The sequence below is a fragment of the Pinus tabuliformis genome, chromosome 6, assembly GCF_031772625.1.
Source record: "Pinus tabuliformis cultivar Carrire ecotype Pingquan chromosome 6, CPIR1, whole genome shotgun sequence".
Taxonomy (NCBI): Eukaryota; Viridiplantae; Streptophyta; class Pinopsida; order Pinales; family Pinaceae; genus Pinus; species Pinus tabuliformis.
The window spans coordinates 1,933,446,994-1,933,470,811 of NC_142292.1; positions in this window are offsets into that span (position 1 = coordinate 1,933,446,994).

Consider the following 23,818-nt stretch of genomic DNA (forward strand, 5'->3'; position numbering starts at 1 on the left):
AGGAGATTGTGAGGCTACATAGTATTTCCAAGAAAATTGTGTTAGACAAAGATGTTAGAATCACTTCACTGTTTTGGAAGGAATTGTTTGTAGGATTGGCAACATAATTGACATTTAGTACAACATATCATCCAAAAACAGGTGGGAAAATAGAGTGGACTAAAAAAATCCTTGAGGACATGTTGAGGATGTATGTTACACATCAACTCAGGAAGTGGGGAAAATATCTTCCACTTGTGGAATTTGCATAGAACAATGGATACCAAGAATCAATAAAGATGTGTCCATTTGAGGCATTGTATCAAGGGAGTTGCAACACTTCTATTAGCTATAGTGATCTGATGAAAATGGTCCTTGTTGGACTTTATATGATTAAGGAAATGGAACAAAAAGTCAGATTATAAAACATAACTTGAAAGTGGCGCTAGGAAGAAGAGCTAAGTATATTAGTTCCAAGTTGGGGAGCATGTGCATCTGAGAGTTAATCCCAATAAGAGTTCCCTAAATTTTGGAACATGTGCCAAGTTGGCACTATGGTATTGTGGGTCTTTTGAGATCTTTGAGAGCATTGTTCTAGTGGTGTATAGGTTGGCATTACCTCCATTAGTTAGAATTCATGATGTTTTTCATGTTCATTTTCTTAAAATATATGTACAGGATCCTAATCATGTGATTGATTGGTTTATGATACAGGTGGAACTAGAGGGAGAGTTCCAACCAGAGCCAATGTGCATCCTAGACAAGAGGAGTCTCATGCTCTGAAATTGAGCCATAGAGCAAGTCAAAGGTTTAGTAGAAGCACTTTTTTCCAAAGGATGAAATGTGGGAAATGGTCGATGCCATGGATTATAATTATCCTTTTTTATTTGTTGGTTAAGGAAAATGTGTACATGATTGTAAATCTTATATAGAATTATGTATATAAGGCTCCATGAGCATAATATGTGTTTGTATTTTATTCTTGGTGTTTCTTATGAGCAAAGGAACATTGAGGGTGGTGATCCCTCAAGGGGGAGGTGTTTGTGGCAACCCCACCCATGTTTCTCACATAAAATGTATTGTAAATATTTTCAAAATATGTAAAATTTAAAAAGGGGAATAAGTCAAGGGACACGGATTCCAGAGCTGAGGAGGAGGATTGTTTGCTTGGGATGTCGAGGTTTTCTTGTGCAGAAAAATATGAATTGTTTTGAAGACCATTAAAGTATAGTTGGTGCATGATTTTATTAGAATGATTCCTAAATTAAATGGGATGTAAAAGAAAGTACAAAATCCCATGTGCTTGAGAAATCTAACATTAAAAGAGGACATGAAATTTTTGGAGGAGGAGACTGTTAAAATATGCAACCGTGGTCAAATTCCTCTTTGGATAGATCTTTTGATGGAGAATATGATTGCACTGAATTCCTCTTTTTGAGAGGACCAAAATTGACCTAAATATCACTCAAATCAAATCGAGGGAAAGTGTACTTATGAAGAAAATCCCACATGTGCATATTTGATAAGGTTAGCCCTAATGAAAATTGGAGACCCTTGGAAGGCTATAAATACAAGTGCCTCAACATAATTTGAAAATAATAATGAGACTTTCTTCTTTTCTCTTTCTAGGTTTCTGCTTCACATAGGATTGAGCCATGTTTGTGGAGGAATGGGTTCGCTCGAAGATGCAATTGTAGGGATTGAAACTCACATCTATGTTTTAGGGTTTTGGGTCTCAGTTGTTGGCATGAGAAAAGAAGAAATTGACCATGTTCACATGCAAACTGGATCATTCATGCAACTAAATATTTTTAGTTGCATGTTCAACACCTCCTCCATGTGACCAACATCTAATATTTTTGAGTCTCAGTTGCAAACTACAGTCGCTGGTTTACACGCTCTATGGAGTGACTGGAACCTTCCCAGTCACATGCATGATTCCTCCTCCATGTGTCTAGGACCTAAATAATGAAATTTAAGTAGTCTAAATATTTATCTTAGTTGATGTAGTGCTGAACAGTTGACCACAGACAAGGACAATTCATTACAGGGTTCAGAATCAGAATTTTGAGAATAAGAATTGTTGGGTTCATTTCATGGATATTGTGTAGTTATTTTTTCTAGATAATTATATGGATGAAGATATGGATAATTGTACTCTCTTTTTCTAAATTATTCGATGAAAATCTAATAATAAGAATAATTTGAAATGATTTTCCCCATAGTGGGTTTTCCCCTGGTGTCCAACTAATCTTGGTGTCTGTATTTGGGAATTCTTTTCTTCTATTCTTCATTTATTTTTTGTTGCAATGATGACGATATTATTATTTCTATGTAGATGCATATGTTGTTGAATAATGATGGAAATATGAATAATTTTATGATGTTATAGGGTGAACTTAATGTGTTAATACAAAAATGTAATTATCAAAGAAAAGAACAATATAACCCTAAGAACAATTAACATGTTATCAGAGATCAGATGAAGAAAATTCATGGACATCACCCCTATTATGATGTCATTGATGGAAGCAAGAGAGGATGGAGGAGACCTAAAACAATTCTAGGGTTTGAAGGAAACCCTAGGCAATTTGGGTATTAGGGTTTGATGGATATTAGAAGCATTTGAGAGAAACCATGGTTTATGTAAAATATTTGAGATATGAAATCTAGAAACCCTAGCAGAGTCAACGCGAAGAAGTTCAAGCATTTGTTTCAGAAATGATGAATCTGTAGATGGGATAGTCTTGGTTACTAATAAAGTTGGTTGAAATAGTGAAGGCAATATTGTCATATGGACAATAGATAGTGATGTTTCTGGAAGGTTGGTTCAAGAGGGAGATGATATCCTCTCATTGAAGATAAGTAATTTACTACTTATGATGCTCCTTTATATATTTACTTTTGACTTATGGATCTAATTGTTGTTAATTATTATTACTAATGCTTCATGCATGTATATTTGAGTATTTTGATGCTTCTAACCTCCTTATGAGTTTTCATAAGTGGAACCCTATTGAGGATCATGGATAGTGCAAGAAGAGAATAATTAACATTGGAAAAATTAAAGAGGCGCCCAATGAAAAGGTGACAAAGTGCTACTAGCTAAGAAGATGCACAACTATTTAAACAATACAATGTATGCATGGTGTTATGTTTCAGCTGCAATATTTATGACAATGTAATCCCTAAGGTATGATGAGAATGTCTCCTTCACAAATGGTCCATGAATATGAAAGTGATTTGGATGCATGGTTCTTATAATGAAACGATGCACCTGGTAGTAAACAGATATATTACCTTTTAGACATGATGAACGTCTTGATTCTATGAAGCTACTTAATATTGATATTTGATATAGTGGTATACTTGATGTTCAAATAAAATATATCATTTTGAATACCTTTATCCCATAAAGAAGGCTATCACCTTGACTCTAGTAGATGGTAACTTAACACTATTGATATTTTTTGTGAAAAGCATGGTGACCATGATGATATAAGTATAACAGTGAGATTGATATTCAAGATCTTTTGTTGACCATGGTTATGTTTCATTGGCATACAGTAAAATTGAATGCCCTGACTTGATGGATTGAGTTATGTGACAAAGAAGTAATGTTGTGATCATGACTCTTGAATTATACTCCTATTAGTTATTTGACACTAAAAATTGATGAAGGATTGATGTCATGAGTAATGGTGAATTAATTGATGCTAGCATGATATGATCATGATCAATATATTATATAGTTTGAATTTATGATCTAACATATCTATTGATACATGATAACATTATAGACAGGTTGATGGCATCAATGAAGATGACTGAAGTGGATTCCCATTCAGAGGTAGAATATCTCCATAAGATTCTTACTCCACTTATTATATATATATATACATATGTAGATATATATATCTACATATATATATATATATATATATATATATATATATATACATATATACATATATACATATATATATATACATATATACATATATATATATACATATATATATATACATATATATATACATATATATATATATATATATATATATACATATATATATGCATATATACATATATATATGCATATATACATATATAGATACATATATGCATATATACATATATATATATACATATATATATATACATATATATATACATATATGTATATACATATATATATATATATATATATATATATATATATATATATATATATATATATATATATATTATTTTCTATTGAAGTATGATTTATGGACATGAATAGACAAATATTTGTTATTATTGGTCCGGAACAATGTTCTGATATGAGAAGAGAGAGCTTTATCTTACTCTAAGCCTTAGTCACACAAAAGAAAACTTACATATGTAATTGTAGCTTCTCAACTACACAAAATAAGGCCTATGGGTGCATTTATGCTTGCAGGACACAATAAAATGAAGTTTTGTGCATGAAATCAGATTTTCACCTTAAGGATGTCAGTCCCACAGAAATGGAGTAGACAACATAAAGTTCTATGAGAAATTTGAATGTTTTATTATAATTTGAATGCATCGACTAAACGTGTGTTTGCAGGTGACCAGGATATGGATATTTTGATTTATCCATTAAGGCTAGTGTATGACAATATTTGATAATAGTTGCAAGAGTTTGACATGATTTGAATGCTTGATATATACGAGTAGGGTTTGGAGTTTTGACATGATACTTGATAATGATTTAGAACTTTGACTTGATATGTTTCAGGTTATAGATCTCACTGTGTTACCAAATATAGGATTTGACTTGAAGACTAATTTGATGACTTATGATTTTCCTTGATGATAATGTTATATGGGCATAGTGACTTTCAGTGATTTATATTGGTATTCAGTGTTGAAATCATTAGTTGTGACACATTGGTTGAAGTATAAACAATTGTGATTTAGTATGAAGAAATCTCACAATAAATGGATGGAACCTACATAACTTATTCTTGGTGTATGAATTTGCATCTAGTGACTTATATTATGATCATGAGGATGACTTGATGACATCTTGCTAAAATGATAAAAAAAAAGGAAAGCTCTACCTATCGCCTGGTCTAAAGAATTGATTATGTGATATTAATGATTTTGATATTAGTTATGATATAGCATCTAAAATTTGATAAGATAACGTGGTTGATTTGATTGCAAATTATTGATTTGTGTAAGGATAAACGTATTTCTTTGGTCAAGTGTTATGATTACAGAAAGAATTGTATGAAGGAACCTCCCTGATCCTAATATGTCCACATTGGCAGTTATCTGGTGAAGTCGAGATGATGTATCGATCCAAACCTCTACTTCAAAAGTTATCCAAGGAATGACTTTGATTTTTATTTTATATACTAATGGTCTACTTTTGAAAGGTAATGAGCCTCTAATGATCAAAATAAGAGGGAATTGGCTTCTGAAGCTCGAAATAATGAATCATAACATGATGAATCAATTTTTGAATTCACGAAAATAAAATCTATATTGCAAAGATATTAAATAATTGTTAGAAAGTGGAAATGAAAATCCTTGGACACTCTAATTGAATTTCAAGAAGTTATGAAAAGGTATTGTTGAACCTTGTGAAGTAGGAAAGTGTTCCCTCTGCGGATAGAGGCAACCCCTCTAGCCCTAGAGTGGGCCTAGTCATAGCAAGGACAAAACAACAATTAATTCCCTTAAATAGTCATTGTTGGAGGCCTACCTCAAACCGGTGGTTGATGAAGTTTCGTTGCACTGCTCTAGCTTCCATTTCCTTCTCATTAATGATAAATCAACCTAAAACACCACAACAAAGCAACAGAGCACTTAACCGAGAACAACAGTGATCTATTTACTCATAAAGTCAAGAAGTCATGAGCTATCAAGTAAATTACATACAAGACATAGGAAATCATCATTGATTTTATTAATAATAAATCCAGAGCAAATATTACAACCAAGTCTTGACGTCGCAAGCCTTCTCGGAGGGTCCAGCTAGCATGCTTCTTCAAGCATTCACTCTCAAAGATGGGTCTCCCAAACAACAATATATCTCTCTCACTCACAAGCTTTACTACAAGGTTAAGGGCACTCCACAACCTCTTGCAAACTATTTAGCAATCCTACACTTGTCACACTCACACCAAAGCTATCTACCAAACTCAAAAGCAACAACAGTACTATACAACCAAAAGAACTAGCAGATCATAGCAATGGTGAGTGATTTTATAGGAGAAGGAGTCTCCATGAAATGAGGGAGAGGGAGCTTATTGATGAGCCCCCAAATTGGGTAACTTATTGGGCTCATTTTGCCTAATTGTCCTTGTTCAATCCCCCATTTTTCATAGATTATGCATGTTTTTCTAGTATGTTTATGTTATTTGAACGAATAAGGGTGGTCACTCTACTTAGGAGGCTAATACATGGTTATTTCAGGATTTTTGGACAAATTTTGGAGCAAAACCAAGCAATCATGGGTCAGCTGACAGCAAAGCTTGAGGTGAGGATTCGTAGGGAGGTTTTCTCTTGCATTAAATGGCCTTCCTCGAAATCTCCACCCTCAACTCCGAGCTCCACAGGCCACCAAAATGATTTTTAAAGGCAGCCAAGTAGTTTTGGGAAGAGTGACTATTTACTAGTAGTTGGGACAGCCGAGTCCCTTGAATCTAGGAGGGCTTCTAGCCCCCTCGTATTGTATAAGTAGGAAGGCCTCAGCCTTCGTAGTTTACTTTTGGAACTGTTGGTATTTTTGCACTATAGTGCTGTCATTTTGCTCAGCCTGTTTTCTTGTAGCTACTGCTGTACAACTTTCATATGATGGTTATTTTTGAATAATGAGAAGAAGCTTTACTTGGCATCAGATCTGAGTTCTTTATAGGAGCCTGCAGCTCTTGGGGTTGGGCCCAACCCGAGTGCTAAGGCCTCCTTTATGTATTGTTATTTGTTCTTTATGCATTTGCAAAAACATTTCTGTTAGGTAGATTAAAGTTTTTTGATTAACTAGGTCATGGTTAATGGTTAGAAAGACTTTTGAATGCTCAGATTTAGTTGATAGGTTGTTAACAGGAAAAAGCTTCAAGAAAAGGGCCATCAAACATCTCTGGTTTCACCTCTCCTTCAGTGGGATCAGGAGCTGTGATCAGGATAACTTTGCTGCCCACAAAAAAACTGATTTTGCTTTGCCATGCAATCACTAGTGTTTGATTTTCATGTGTAAAAGTTGGTTACAAGTTCACACATTTGCTTGCTTAGTTTCATGAGTTAGAATACATGGTTTCATTGCAGGTCACACTTCTGTTCATTCTCTTTACTGGCAGCTAGAAGATTAGGTCAACGTAATTAGGTTTTTGAATTTACAAGTCTTCGTTGGATCAGTTGGAAAAACATCTTGCAGAGCACCTGTAACACTCCTTCATCTGCTTATTCTCCATCAACACCATCCACTCCACCCTCCACTCAGAATCCTTGCCTCATGTTGCCATTTTCTCCCATAACCCTAGTTTTGTGTGTAACATTGCTTCATTCTTCCTTGAACCAAATCCAGCCATCCACACCTGTCCACAACTCCATCCACACTCACTCCTTCACCTTTTCCTCTCCATCCATCCACCAAAATCTCACTTCTGAACATCTTGTAGAAAATCACAGACTTCCTGTAGAAAATCACAGACGTCCTGTAGAACCCCAGCAGACTTCTTGTAGAGGCTCACAAATGAGGTTTCTTGATAGCCAAACTCGGTGAAACTCTATGGAAGGGTGTTAGGGACCCCTTAGGCCCTCTTTGAACCTTCTTGACCTCCTACAAGCATTTCTTCTCACCCATCCACCTCTGCACAACCCAAAAATAGTCAAAACATATGCATAATAACTCTGACAACTTATTCAAAAATACAAAAAGATGTTTTTTTCAGATGTTACTGCAGAAGTAGCTTAGATGCATGTATTTACCTTTCTAGAAATCAATGGCATATCCTTCAGTAGCTTACATCCTCTTTCTTGCATCAGTAGGGTTAGCTGGTAGAATTAGGGTTTGCTAGGGTTTACGTTTCCTATTAGCTTTCCAATTTCTTTCTGCAAATAGATCAGCCTTCTTTAAGTTAGCTTTCATCCATCAGTTAAAAATCTTCTTCTCAGAGCTCATAGAAGTTTGCTTAAGCCCCTAGCGGACTTGTGCCAGCTGACCAAGTGACAGTTGCGGCAAGAGCTAGTACTTGTGCATACAACATCGTCGCTTCCAAGTTTGTTACGAACTACTGGGTTGATAAAAGTAAAGAAGGGAGTCCCATGAGTTGTAGCATTATTGATGCAATACTAGAGCTCACCACTCTTTATGGCGTTGTTGCTGGGGAAGCATCAGAGTATTTGTGATTGCCGCTTTTCTTCTATTTTCCTACTCTCGCCTTCTGCTAAGTAGTTTATTTCATTTCCATTCTACAATTTCATTTTTGCAAAAGTAAATTAGACATTTCCTGCTTTCGTATATTAACCTTTCAATTCTGCAAGCATAAAATAGAATTTCAATTTTCCAAGCGTAGTCTAGTATTTCCTTCTCGCAATTTGATTTCAGCAAAATAGATTAGTCTTTTCCTGCTTTCATTTCAATTCCGCATTTTCATTTCTGCAAGATAGATTTTAGTTAGTTGCAATTCCATCTGTTTCAGTTTTGCAGGTACAAGCAGAGAAAAAAGCAAAAACAACCAAAAATCCTTTCATGCCTCGTAGGAACAGAGATAATACTGGAAAATTCCTACCCAACACCCCCACCACTTCATTGAGTCACCCTTCTCTCTTCTTTGGTGGTAGTGATCCAGAAGAACCCATAGGTGAACCTCCTGAGATATACGAAGATCCTATAACAAAAGAAGAGCAAGAAAACATTCCTTTTGAGACCATGGCTGACAACAGAAATGGTAGAGACGATGATGAGAGAATAGAAGGTACCTTCCCCATCTGAGAGACCAACGGGGACATGAAAATGAAGAACATCAGTCCCTCAACCTTACCTCATTTCCATGGATTGACCACTGAAGACCCTGATACCTTCCTGTTTGAGTTTGTTGTCCTTTGTCGAACTTATGACTATACAGAAGATGAGAAAAAGTTGAAACTCTTTCCCTCTACCCTCAAGGATGTAGCATTACGCTGGTTCATGGGGTTACCTGGAAACAGTATCACTACTTGGGCTCAGATGCAGCAAGCCCTTAACAAAAAATACCAGGATTACTGTAGGTTAAAGGAAACCAAGGGAGAAATCTTTCGGATGACCATGGGAAATGATGAGTCTTTAGAGGATTATGAGGAAAGGTTTCAACTTAGCTATAAATGGGCCAGGTGCACACTTGACTCACCCAAATTTTAAAATATAAAATTATTTTACCTTAAAAATCACCAACATTACATAGAGGCTATATATAATCATTATAAATTTGAATAATTTTACAAATATATAAATAAATTTTTTATAGTTTGCATATTAGGGATTAGTGAGATTCGCCAATGTTTATAAACTTCAAGAAAAAATTTCATCCTTAAAATTTTCCTTGGTCTCCTACCCTCCTTACTCTACTCGACTTAGCTGAAAAGGAACTGAAAATTATAAAAGACGCATTAGAGTAGGCAATACTAGTTATAGATTCAAACTTCATGATTCCACTATGGTTTTCTCTAAGAAAGAATGCATTTTCCATCAAGGTATTATCGACTAAAATATGAAATATTCATGAAAAGAGAGGGAATAAACAAATAACCAGGGATTGATAGTATCACAACTTCCTCTTCAAATTCACCATGCTTGCTTCGGAAACCAAACACTATCTCATGTGGAAGCTATCTTATAATGGAAAGAAGCGAAAAGAGCAGGGCATAAAGTAAATCAAAACAAAACAAAACAAAGAAGAAAACAAACAACCCCTACTCCTACAGTAAGCAAGAATAGGCTAGGCTCACGTAAAATTAAATTTTCAGTGTAACCGCCAATGCATTAGCTGACCTATATGGTTGAGGGAATGTACATCAAGAAATATATTCAACAACAACAAAAAAATGAGAAATATAAAGTGATGCATACTGTAACATTCAAAGTTTGAAACTATGGGCAGAGAAATACAAAAGAAAAGTGCATGCAAAACACTTTGCAAAAGAATTATGGTGTTCGAACACACTGGGACAATATGACATGCAAGAACAATCTTTTGAACTTGTAAACTGGGTGAACATAAAGAAAGAAGAAAACTTGTGTTTCATAATATACTTCACTAGGCATGACTCCTACAATGATTGAGCGATATGATCGTGGAAATATATGGATGATGCGAAAATTAAGATACAACCTAATTTTCAATTTGTGCGGAGGACAGATGAGGAGTGTTGAAAGACACATCATTGTTTTGATTAGAATAGAGATTGACCTAAGGACTACGAGAACTTGACATAACTATTAGCTCAGGATGAATTGCCTCGACAAGCAAAGTTTTAAAACATTAGAATATAGATCATAAAAAGTTGGTGGCTTAGAAAAATCAAGCGTTAAAAGATAAGAATCGTGAAAATATGAATCAATGAAGATATCATGAAAGCCATGATCAAAAAGTTCAAGATAAAAAACAAAGGCATCCTCATGATCTAATGAATAGTAAAGAGGGGAAGACTAAAAACAAGAAATTTCACCCTCTAATTCTTCATAATGATTAGATGATGGATTGGGAAGATCAAGAAGAGAAGAGTTTTCCTCTCCACATTCAGCTGTAAAGCTAACATTCCATGATTTTTGAGTGTGATCAGAAATAGCATCATCAAAAATTGATTCTTTGAAAGATTCAACACCAATGAAAAAATCATGGAATATTCCAGGATGTTATGAAACCAGCTCACAGAAAGATAGAAAGGATAGATCAACGCCTTAGAAATAAGCCTCTTTGAGGGGAAACCTCCTTTACATTACACAAATGAACAATTCTTGGATGATACAAATGACTAGACCTCCTTTCTATATATAGGAGTCTAAGGGGTCTGTTAGCGCTTGGAATTTCACCTCAGGCTGAGAAAGGTAAACTCCAAGGCAACATCAAACCACCTAGCCTCGTAGCTAGCCCTACAGGGCAGGAGAGGGTTCTCTCCGGTCTATCTCAGTAAAGATCTTCAATGGGTGAGATGACCAATAGGGAAACACTGAATTTAGGCTAGTAAACTGATCAAGAGGTTTAATTTGGGATTTTTAGGTTTTTGGTGGAAAATTGGGGAATGGCAATCTTGGGTGCGGGGATTGGACACAGTTTCTGCAGGGAGTTCTTTGGGGCGAGGTAGGAAACATTATTGATGCCTTTGATAGAGATGGATGGATGAGAATGACTGGTGAGGAGTTAAGGAGAGCAAGCAATAACCTTGAATTCCCCTTAAACAGTTGAAAACATTGATATTAAGCAAACTTAAAAGCAGAGCATGACAGTCATGAATTCTACTTTAACACTTCATTTGCCTAATTTGCAGAAGGAAAAGTAAGAAAATGATTCACATAACACACTTACAAGTACAAAGAGAAACACACCATCAATACATGTGACCACAAGAATCCCAAAAAGGACTGCAAAACCCTGGTCTTCCTTTGCCAAAAATTGCAGAGATACAGTGAATAATACAATAAGAGCTTCTCCCTCAAAAGTCCAACCCTGAAAATGAGCAAGAAAGTACATAATATAGGCCATCTAACATCTTTCCCTACCTCTAGGGGTCGATCTCATCCTTCTAGGAGCTGTTTCAACCAATTCTAAACTAAGCACTGAAAACTAGGCAATCAAAACAACTTGCCTCTATAAGCTAGGAAACCCATTCATTCATTAAATGCATGCTATTTCATGAATGAATCTTCTAGAGAAGGTAAATAAGTGTCATATCAACATGAAAATACATAAATTACATCAAAGAGGGTGAAAAATCCCATCAAAAGTCAAAACTAGTAAAAGCTGGGCGAATCCATGAGCTGTAAGTGAAAAATTGTGAAAATTGCTTGATGGGTCGCGCGCATTTCCTTGACGAGTTGCGCGCCTTTGGAGGCACTTTTGAGTCACTTTCAGGAGTCCAAATGAAGCAAAAGTGGGCTTGTTGGAAAGGTCTGGATGTTTACTTTCCAACCCAAGTGGAATTTCGGAATTTGGTTGTCATTTTCCCCTCCAAAATTGCAATCTCCCAAGACTGCTTTCTGTGTGTCAAAAATGTGGCAGAAAGTCATTTTTTGCTTGTTTTTTGACTTTCTGGAGGCCCAAAACTTCATAAAATCTCTTGGCAATGGGTGAGCATGTGTAACTTTTCATGAAAAATCCAGAAATGCTGATTTTTCTCGGAACGGAGTAGCCAAATGAAAGGGTCGCGTGGGCGGTGAGACCCGTTGAGGGGACAAAACCTGTTTTTTGCTTGAAAAAAACAAAATGACCCAAAATACTCAAAATTTTTTGGAATTTGTGCTGGAGTTGAGTTATCTAGTATCATGCTCCTTCAAAGAAGCCTCAGCCAAGATGTGTAGGGGGTCGGGCCTTTTCCTTTGTTTTTGTGCTTTGACCAACCGTCTTTGGAGCACTTTCATTCTTGCCTTGCATACGTGCATCCGCGCCCAATAATGATTTTTCATGTTCCTGAGCAAGTTCTTATCTTGGTTGGCCTTAGCCAGCAGCCTCTCCAAATGAGCATTGACCTGAAGAAGCATAGCCTCTCGCTCAAAAATCTGCTGTTTCAACTGTTCGAGATGTTGTTTCAACTGTTCGAAATGCTGTTTCAAGGGGACAAATAGCACAAGGGAAATGTTAGGGAAGGGAGACTTTGAAGGGAAATTGGGAAAAACATATGAAATAGGGAGTTAAGGGAAGGAATCATGATATATACCCCATCACATATTTATGATTTGCAAAGGTTTTATGAGAGGTAGGGTTTAGGTTTAGTTTCTTGATTTTTAGGGATAGGGGTAAGGTTTAGGGCTTTTGGTATTTTTTGGTAGGGAGAATGAGTAAAATGATGAGGGAGGTGGAAATAGGATGTAGGGAAAAAGTGGGGGTGAAAAGGATAAGCTTGAAAACAACAAGAAAAACCCTAGCTCAACCAACACTTTGAACTTCTTGAGCAAATATGCATTGGATTCATTATTTCAAAATAATGGCTTTAAACAACATTCTCATGCTTTTCAAGCTTTGGCAAACAATGTATTTTCATGAGGAGAGGCCTACCTGCAAGCTTGAAAAATTCCGGGGTCGTTTGGCAGCTTGCTGGTAAATTTCTATGGAGAAAGCCTCAACAGGTCGTGCGCACTGCCCAATGGGTCGCGCGCCCTCAACGGGTCGCGCCTGTGTAATTTCTGAACTGGAATGGGCAGCCTGACGGGTCGCGCGCTAGGCTCAACGGGTCACGCTTTTGAAGGAGGCTTTTGGAGGCCTTCCCAGTGTCAGAATCAGGTGCAGGATAGCTTGTTGGAAAGGTCTTTAAGTCTACTTTCCAACCCAACTGGAATTTTTTAATTTGGAGCTCATTTTCCCTATCAAAAGTCAAATCTCCCAAGACTGGTCAAAAAGTGCCAAATGAGGCTGCCTCAAGGAAGAGTGTTGTTGCAGTCAACTTTTGAATGCCTTCCTCAACCCAAAATTTAGCTCATGATAGCTCATTAGAAATCTCTTTGTGTCTAGCTATCATTTTACCCATCAAGAAAATCATTTGGCCAACCAATATAGGAGAAAACTTGATTTTCCCAAGGTCACTTCAGAGGTGTCTTTGATTCTCTTGAGGCAACAATATTCGTCACATTTCTCTCAAACCATGACACCTGTGCAAAAAGTGAAAGAGGTTTTTCTTCCTTGGCATGTTTTGGAAAGAAACCTCTCTCAGTTTCCCAACATTCATCTTTTATTTCTCTAAAACATATTTTGAGTGAAACTTATCCCGATGTGTGAAACAAGGAATTTTGTCGAAATGAAGCGAAATGAAGGGGATAGGGGGCTTCTAAATTCTTGAGAAAATTTTTGGGAGTAGGGCGGGATGTTAGAAAGTAGGGGAAAGTGGAATATCAGAGATTGAGTGAGGGAAAGGGGTCCAAAAGGGCAAAACACAGGCCCAACCGAGAAAATTGCCAGGTTGTAGCTAGAAACTAGGGTTTGTGCAAAAATGAGGAATTTGGGGGATCTCAGTGATGGAAAGTGTTTGATAAGGTACTTTAAGGATAGGGGAAGGTGTATGAACATCAGGATACAAGTTTCTCTAATGATTTGACTGTCCAAGAGATATTTCCATCAAAACCCTAGGAGAAGGAAATGACCTTTCCTAGGTGCCACCGAAGCATGAACAAGATGTAAAATGACTCATTAGACACTGACATGATAATGACAATGCTATGAATGATGATAGACTCAGTTGAATAGTGACATATATTGGAATTTGGGCAACTTTTAGAAGGAGTGAAAGCAAACCCTAGACCTAATGCCTAGTGACCAAATTTTGCTTGAAGACTCACTGAAATGACAAAATTTGACTTGGAAACTCTGAGACCACTTTGTAAGAGCATATTTGATCACTGGAGGAAGGCTGGCAAGACTGAAACTAACATTGGATCCAATGAGGATGGTAGCTCTTTGGAGGTGCCAAGAACCACAGATCTCTGTAAGAGCTGACCAGTGCCTTATCTATTGGGCAATGGAGTCAAAAACTCAAACTACAATGCATGACTGAAAACCGACACAAACTATCTTAACAACAAGACTGAAAATTGACTCACAAAGGACTCATGACTCAACTAAAAACTGACTCGATACTTAAACACAATCGACCAACTGAAAATGATGCTCAAAGGGGAGCTTATTCATCAAAACCTACTCTAACAGTTTCATTCATCACCTGATCAAGTGAAATGAAACAACCAATACAACCAAGTAAGTATTCTGTCTGCTGGTTGAATTCTCCACAAGTTCTCGCTTATGAATAACAAGAGAAAACTACTGAAAGGCAACTCCCATGAAAACTTAGAAATAGATCCTTTGAATGATATGAATTCTCTATCCACCTCCAAAAACACTGCATAAGGATCTTGAAATTCATGCACACTGGAACTTAGCTCATCCAATGGATTACTTCTCGTCTCCTCATACCATGAATGCAAACTTTGATCTGAGCCTTGTGACGAGACCTCTGCTGAAAATGACAAAGAAACTGGTTGCTGGATCAAATTCATATCAGCACATGTTTCAAGCTCACATGTAGTCAATGGAGAAAGACTTTGATTGCAAACCTCATCCAAAACATCAGCTATTGGATCATGAAAAACTTGAAAAGATTGCTGCAATGTATCCATTGAAAATGTATGACATCCTTCTAGCTGTTCATCTTTTTCTTGAGAGATTTTACGAAGATTCTGCCTTATAAACTGAAATGCTTCGAAACAAAAGGGCATAGAATCTTCCTGCATCATCAAATCATGTATTTTGTCTGCCACAACTTCATCTATAATCTGCCCTTCAAGTTCATTTGGTGGCTGCAAATCTGATGGTACAGGCTGCTCAAGAATTTTTTTATCTGTCTCATCCTCAACATTAACACTGAGAGATTGCTGATTTGTTATAGGCTATTCATTTGAAGATTTACTATGCAATCTACCCTTCAAAAAGTGAAATGATTCAAAACAGAATGGTACGTAGTCACCTTGAATCATTAAATCATGTGTGTCCACTTCCAAGTCTTCAGTGGCAACTTGACAATCAATGGCTTCCGGGGGTTGCAAATCTGAATATGAGAAGTCTTGAACAAAATTTCCATTTCTCTCAAGATGATTCAAATCAAGACTTGTTGACATTTGATTTCTGACTGCATGGTAGTTATCTCTGATGAACTGAAACGAATCAAAACAAAAAGGCAAATATCCTTCACTTACTTCAAACTTTGATGCACTTTCCTCGGCAATGTCATAGCTGATATGTGATGGCTGAACATTGTATTCAGGCTGCTGAAAATGAACTTCTTCCTCCCACAAACTAGCTGCTGATTTGTCTACAAGATTAGCTTCTTTTTGGAGAACATAATCATCATCATACTGATCAAACCGAGGCAAATCATCGGTATAAAACACATCATCAAGCATACATGTCATATCAACAGTTCTTTCTTCTCCAAGGTGATCTACAAAACAATCATTATCAGATCTTTGACAACTAGGATAAGAAACAAAATGTTTTGGATCAGCAACTTGTTCTTCTTCAATCAGCGAGTCATGAGCTTGAACATCATAATCATTTCTCACGTTGATCTTGTCAATCATCTTTTCCACTGCACTTACCAAAATATCAAGCTTCACCTCTAGAGATGTCGATTCGGCCGGATCTATGTTTTTCATCTCTTCTTCCTTCAACCTTGCCCTTCGGATTAGCAGATGTGCCTCTACATTTACTGCACTATTTTGCATCTCATGAAGTGTTGCAATATCCCTTTCTCTCAGCTGAAACTCCATCTCCGGATCAAAGGCACCCGGATAGTGCAAGAGAGCAGATTTAGGAGTAGGCCTTATCTCAACTGGCATTGAATAATAAACTTGGTTAAATCTGGCTGAAAACTGTTGTACTGTCTCCCCTGGCAATCTTTTCAGCTGGTTATACTCTTCTACAATCAAGAAAAGGTTTTGTCCGATCATCCACCTATCGAGAAAAACTTTGACAAACTGCTGGAAATCTGAAATGCTCGCATCAGGCAGGGCTTTGAACCAACTCTTCACTTTGGCTTGCAAAGAAAGAGCAAAAAGCCTAATACTGACATCTTCTTCATCAACTTCAAAAAGATCTAGAAAATTCTCAAAATTCTGCACATGTTGCTCAGCATTGACATTCTTGCTTTCACCATCAAACCTCGGCAAGTATAGATCATAGTTTTTGGGGAAAGCATGGAGAACAGAAGGTAAAACAAGAGGTTTATACCGATCTAGAATTTTACAAGGTATAGGGGTATGTACAGAAGGTATAGAATCAGTCTTGGTCTCTTGAGATTCATCAATCTGAAGACGGTCATCACAAAATTCGGAAAAAGGATCTTGATCAAGCTCAAAGGCATGCAAATATTTAGTATTCACAATCTTCAAAGGGAAAAAATCAACTGCAGGCTGAGGATCTCTTCTCAAATATACTATACTTTGCAAAGCCTTCTTGACATTCTTGGGAAAAGAGAAGAAATAATTTATGACAAAGAACAAAATGTCTTGGATGAAATTCCAACTTGAATACCTGATCTGTCCATGTTGTCCTTTCATGTTTTTGCTGGTCGGGATCATCCTCCAGTGGAGTCTTTGGATCTGATCTCGAAAATGATTTAGAGTCGCCAAGTGAATGATTTCAGCCTTGCAAGTGTCTGATCGTTGTTCACCATCAACTATCAGATCTGAACTTGATACATGTACTGGGGTAAAATGCAAATGAAGTGTTGTATTCACAAGCTCACGGAGATGGACTGAAGCAGCGTTTATCTACTTCCGCTTATGCGAAGCAAAAGCGTTTCGAAGGCTACCTGCCATAACTTTAGGCTCCATCTAAGACTTATGAAACACACACATCAATCAACAGACAAGTTTGTTCTTCCCAGTATGGTCGCCAGTATGTTAGCACTTGGAATTTCACCTCAGGCTGAGAAAGGTAAACTCCAAGGCAACATCAAACCACTTAGCCTCGTAGCTAGCCCTACGGGGCAGGAGAGGGCTCTCTCCGGTCTATCTCAGTAAAGATCTTCAATGGGTGAGATGAACAATAGGGAAACACTGATTTTAGGCTAGTAAACTGATCAAGAGGTTTAATTTGGGATTTTTAGGTTTTTGGTGGAAAATTGGGGAATGGCAATTTTGGGTGCGGGGATTGGACACAGTTTCTGCAGGGAGTTCTTTGGGGTGAGGTAGGAAACAATATTGATGCCTTTGATAGAGATGGATGGATGAGAATGACTGGTGAGGAGTTAAGGAGAGCAAGCAATAACCTTGAATTCCCCTTAAACAGTTGAAAACATTGATATTAAGCAAACTTAAAAGCAGAGCATGACAGTCATGAATTCTACTTTAACACTTCATTTGCCTAATTTGAAGAAGGAAAAGTAAGGCAATGATTCACATAACACACTTACAAGTACAAAGAGAAACACACCATCAATACATGTGACCACAAGAATCCCAAAAAGGACTGCAAAACCCTGGCCTTCCTTTGCCAAAAATTGCAGAGATACAGTGAATAATACAATAAGAGCTTCTCCCTCAAAAGTCCAACCATGAAAATGAGAAAGAAAGTACATAATATAGTCCATCTAACATCTTTCCCTGCCTCTAGGGGTCGAGCTCATCCTTCTAGGAGCTGTTTCAACCAATTCTAAACTAAGCACTGAAAACTAGGCAATCAAAACAACTTGCCTCTATAAGCTAGGAAACCAATTCATTCATTAAATGCATGCTATTTCATGAATGAATCTTCTAGAGAAGGTAAATAAGTGTCATATCAACATGAAAATACATAAATTACATCAAAGAGGGTGAAAAATCCCATCAAAAGTCAAAACTAGTAAAAGCTAGGCGAATCCATGAGCTGTAAGTGAAAAATTGTGAAACTTGCCTGATGGGTCGCGCGCATTTCCTGGACGGGTCGTGCGCCTTTGGAGGCACGTTTGAGGTACTTGCAGGTGTCCAAATGAGGCAAAAGTGGGCTTGTTGGAAAGGTCTGGATGTCTACTTTCCAACCCAAGTGGAATTTCGGAATTTGGTTGTCATGTAACCCTCCAAAATTGCAATCTCCCAAGACTGCTTTCTGTGTGTCAAAAATGTGGCAGAAAGTCATTTTTTGCTTGTTTTTTGACTTTCTGGAGGCCCAAAACTTCATAAAATCTCTTGGCAATGGGTGAGCATGTGTAACTTTTCATGACAAATCCAGAAATGCTGAGTTTTCTTGTAACAGAGTAGCCAAATGAAAGGGTCGCGCGGGGGGTGAGACCCGTTGAGGGGACAAAACCTATTTTTTGCCTGAAAAAACCAAAATGACCCAAAATACTCAAAATTTTTTGGAATTTGTGCTGGAGTTGAGTTATCTAGTATCATGCTCCTTCAAAGAAGCCTCAGCCAGGATGTGTAGGGGGTCGGGCCTTTTCCTTTGTTTTTGTGCTTTGACCAACCGTCTTTGGAGCACTTTCATTCTTGCCTTGCATACGTGCATCCGCGCCCAATAATGATTTTTCATGTTCCTGAGAAAGTTCTTATCTTGGTTGGCCTTAGCCAGTAACCTCTCCAAATGAGCATTGACCCGAAGAAGCATAGCCTCTCGCTCAAAAATCTGTTGTTTCAACTGTTCGAGATGCTGTTTCAACTGTTCGAAATGCTGTTTCAAGGGGACAAATAGCACAAGGGAAATGTTAGGGAAGGGAGACTTTGAAGGGAAATTGGGAAAAACATATGAAATAGGGAGTTAAGGGAAGGAATCATGATATATACCCCATCACATATTTATGATTTGCAAAGGTTTTATGAGAGGTAGGGTTTAGGTTTAGTTTCTTGATTTTTAGGGATAGGGGTAAGGTTTAAGGCTTTTGGTATTTTTTGGTAGGGAGAATGAGTAAAATGATGAGGGAGGTGGAAATAGGATGTAGGGAAAAAGTGGGGGTGAAAAGGATAACCTTGAAAACAACAAGACAAACCCTAGCTCAACCAACACTTTGACCTTCTTGAGCAAATATGCATTGGATTCATTATTTCAAAATAATGGCTTTAAACAACATTCTCATGCTTTTCAAGCTTTGGCAAACAATGTATTTTCATGAGGAGAGGTCTACCTGCAAGCTTGAAAAATTCCGGGGTCGTTTGGCAGCTTGCTGGTAAATTTCTGTGGAGAAAGCCTTAACGGGTCGCGCATCCTCAACGGGTCGCGCCTGTGTAATTTCTGAACTGGAATGGGCAGCCTGACGGGTCGCGCGCCCTCAACGGGTCGCGCGCTAGGCTCAACGGGTCGCGCTTTTGCAGGAGGCTTTTGGAGGCCTTCCTGGTGTCAGAATCAGGTGCAGAATAGTTCGTTGGAAAGGTATTTGAGTCTACTTTCCAAAAAAACTAGAAATTTTCAATTTGGATTTTATTTTCTGTGTCAAAAATCAAATCTCCCAAGACTGGTCAAAAAGTGCCAAATGAGGCTGCCTCAAGGAAGAGTGTTGTTGCAGTCAACTTTTGAATGCCTTCCTCAACCCCAAATTTAGCTCATGATATCTCATTGGATCCTATTTGTGTCTAGTTATCATTTTACCCATCAAGAAAATCATTTGGCCAACCAATCTAGGAGAAAACTTGATTTTCCCAAGGTCACTTCATAGGTGTCTTTGATTCTCCTGAGGCAACGACATTCTTGACATTTCTCTCAAACCATGACACTTGTGCAAAAAGTGAAAGATGTTTTTCTTCCTTGGCATGTTTTGGATAGAAACCTCTCTCAGTTTCACAAAATTCATCTTTTATTTCTCTAAAACATCTTTTGAGTGAAACTTATCCCGATGTGTGAAACAAGGAATTTTGTCGAAATGAAGCGAAATGAAGGGGATAGGGGGCTTCTAAATTATTGAGGAAATTTTTGGGAGTAGGGCGGGATGTTAGGAAGTAGGGGAAAGTGGAATCTCAGAGATTGAGTGAGGGGAAGGGGTCCAAAAGGGAAAAACACAGGCCCAACCTAGAAAATTGCCAGGTTGTAGCTAGAAACTAGGGTTTGTGCTAAAATGAGTTATTTGGAGGATCTCAGTGATGGAAAGTGTTTGATAAGGTACTTTAAGGATAGGGGAAGGTGTATGAACATCAGGATACAAGTTTTGCTAATGATTTGACTGTCCAAGAGATATTGCCATCAAAACCCTAGGAGAAGGAAATGACCTTGCCTAGGTGCCACAGAAGCATGAACAAGATGTAAAATGACTCATTAGACATTGACATGATAATGACAACCCTATGAATGATGATAGACTCAGCTGAATAGTGACATAGATTGGAATTTGTGCAACTTTTAGGAGTGAAAGCAAACTCTAGACCTAATGCCTAGTGACCAAATTTTGCTTGAAGACTCACTGAAATGACAAAATTTGACTTGGAAACTCTGAGACCACTTTTTAAGAGCATATTTGATCACTGGAGGAAGGCTGGCAAGACTGACACTATCAGGGTCATAGTTATAATCAGAGAAAACATAACAATGATAATGTAAGGGCACAATAATAACAATAGTGGGCTTCTGTGGGGCACAATAATAACAATATGGGGACTACATGGACACAAAAATATAATAAGGGGGTTGTACTAATAACAATAAGGGGTTACACTAGTAGTATAGGGACCTAACATGCCCCTCTCCTTCAAAAAGTGTTGTCCTCAACGCTTGAGTAGTTATTGATGCTTCTGTATAAAATTCTTGTCCTCCCATGTGGAATCTTCAGTGAGTAAGTTCTTCCACTTGATGAAATACTTTGAAATTGATCGATTTTGTAGCTTTCGGGTTATTGTTTCTAAGACTGCTCTAGGCTCCAATATGATTTTTCCTCCCTCATGGAGTTCTGGCAATATTGTTTGAACTGGGATCTTCTTCAACTTTTGAATGAGTGGCCACACTTCTTCATCCTTCTTCCATTCATCCCTTGCTTCATTTATCCAATTTGGTTAGATAATAGAAATAGCACAAAACAATGCTTCCGCATCCTCATCCTTTCTTGAGAGTGCATCTGCAGCAACATTTTGCTTCCCTTTTTTGTAGATGATTTCAAAGTCATAACTCAACATATTTGTGATCCATTTTTTCTATTCTTCTAAATATAATCTTTGTTCTAAAAAATATTTAAGACTATCATGATTCATTTTTTGCTTGAAGTGTCTTCCCATTAGGTAAGGTCGCCATTTATTAAGTGCATGTAGTATTGCCAACATTTCCTTCTCATAAATAGCTTTCTTGAGATGTAGCCATAAAAATACCCAATCGCCTACATCAAAACTTCTTTCATTGCGATGTTGATATGCCCGTTGTTCCATTCGATTATGCACCAAAGTGGCGTTATCCTTTAAACATTGGAGAACTTGTTGTTGATGCTCGATGTGATATTTCACTGCTTGAATCTTTTTCTTCTTGATATGTCCTTCTATCTTGAGAGTTTGAGGAGTCATAATTTCTTCCAATGCATTACAAGATATGGTTGAATTCATTTCTTGATGCTTGATGCGATCTTTCACTTCTTGAACATTTTTCTTCTTGAGATGTCCTTCTATCTTGATAGTTTGAGGAATGGTAATTCCGACCAATGCATTACAAGATATGTTCGGATTCATTTCTTCTTTCTTGATGCGATCTTTCACTTCTTGAACCTATTTCTTCTTGATATGTCCTTCTATCCTGCGAGTTTGAGGAGTGGTGATTATTGCCAATGCTTTACAAGTTATCGTCGGATTCATTTCTTCTTTCTTTGGGGTTGGTTCCTAGTGTATATCCTCTTCTTTTGATGTTTCTTGATAATTTTCTTCCTCTTCTTCATAATCTATGTAAAATAATTTCTTCTCAGCACACTTATGACCTTTAGTGTATTTTCTATCACAATTGTAACAAAGCCCCTTTTCTCTTTTTTCTTCCAATTGTTGTCTTGTAAACCTTGTAGGTTGTGGAAGGCTAGGAGAAAAAACACTTCCATGATTATAGTCATGAGTGGTGGGATTCCTTGTTTCCATAATTTCGCTTTCAGTTTTTCTTGCCAACCTGAATGTCTTCTCTAATGAATCAGGTTTCGAAAGACGAACCTCATGTTGAATGTTATCTTTTAAAGTCCCTATGAAGACATCAATCCTTTGCTTCTCTGGAATATCATTTACCCTTATATTCAATTTTTGAAAGTCCTCAATGTGATCTACCATTGAACCCTTTTGTTCGAGATTTATCAATTGGCTAAAGAAGGTGTTACTCTTTGTATCCTCATAATGTGCTATCATTTCTTCCGTGAAAATTGACCAAGTGACAAGTGCTTTACGAGAACAAACCCCTTTATACCATAAAAATTGATTTGTTTCTAAATATAAAGATGAAATATATACCTTGTGTAATAGTTGAACCTCATGTAGATCAAAATATTGCTCCATCTGTACTATCCAATTTACTGGATCCTTGCCATCAAACTTCCTCATATCGCCTTTTCTTTATTTTAGGAACTTGATCTTGAAACGACTGTACCTCGGTAATTTCAGATCTCCAAGTTCTGAAATCATGTCTTGCAGTAGCCCTCTGAGTCCTCTTTCTAACCCTACAAGTCTGAATAGAATTTGATTCTCCAAGAAAGCGTTATGCCCAATCTCCTAAGATGACCTAACTATATAATGTTTTAGTACAACGAACTTTTACGACATGGCATGTGTCACTGTTTCGACCTTCGAATCTGAAAATTATACATAGAAAACTACAGTCCATCCTCTTTCTGTAGCTTCTTATGAAATTTCAATTTGTTGCTTAGAGATAAAGTTATGACGATTTTCCCAAGGTCACCTGTTTACAATGTAATTCAGGAATCTACAAAAACCCTAACTTCCTCAGATTATATCTCCAAAAATATAGTGCAAAAAGATCTGAGATTCCGATCTCTGATTCCCCAAGATTTCATCTCAAATGGGTTTTAATTTCAGAGTCTAAACCTTTTTAGAAGAAATATTATAGCGAAAATTCCACGATGGCCTGTTTGAGATGAAATTCTGGAGATTGCTGTTATAGACATTTTTGTGCCTTACAGCATGGAGCATGAAATGTCAATAAACTGAGGGATCCAAAGTCCCTAAACATGTTGTTCTTACCCTTAGAGGAAC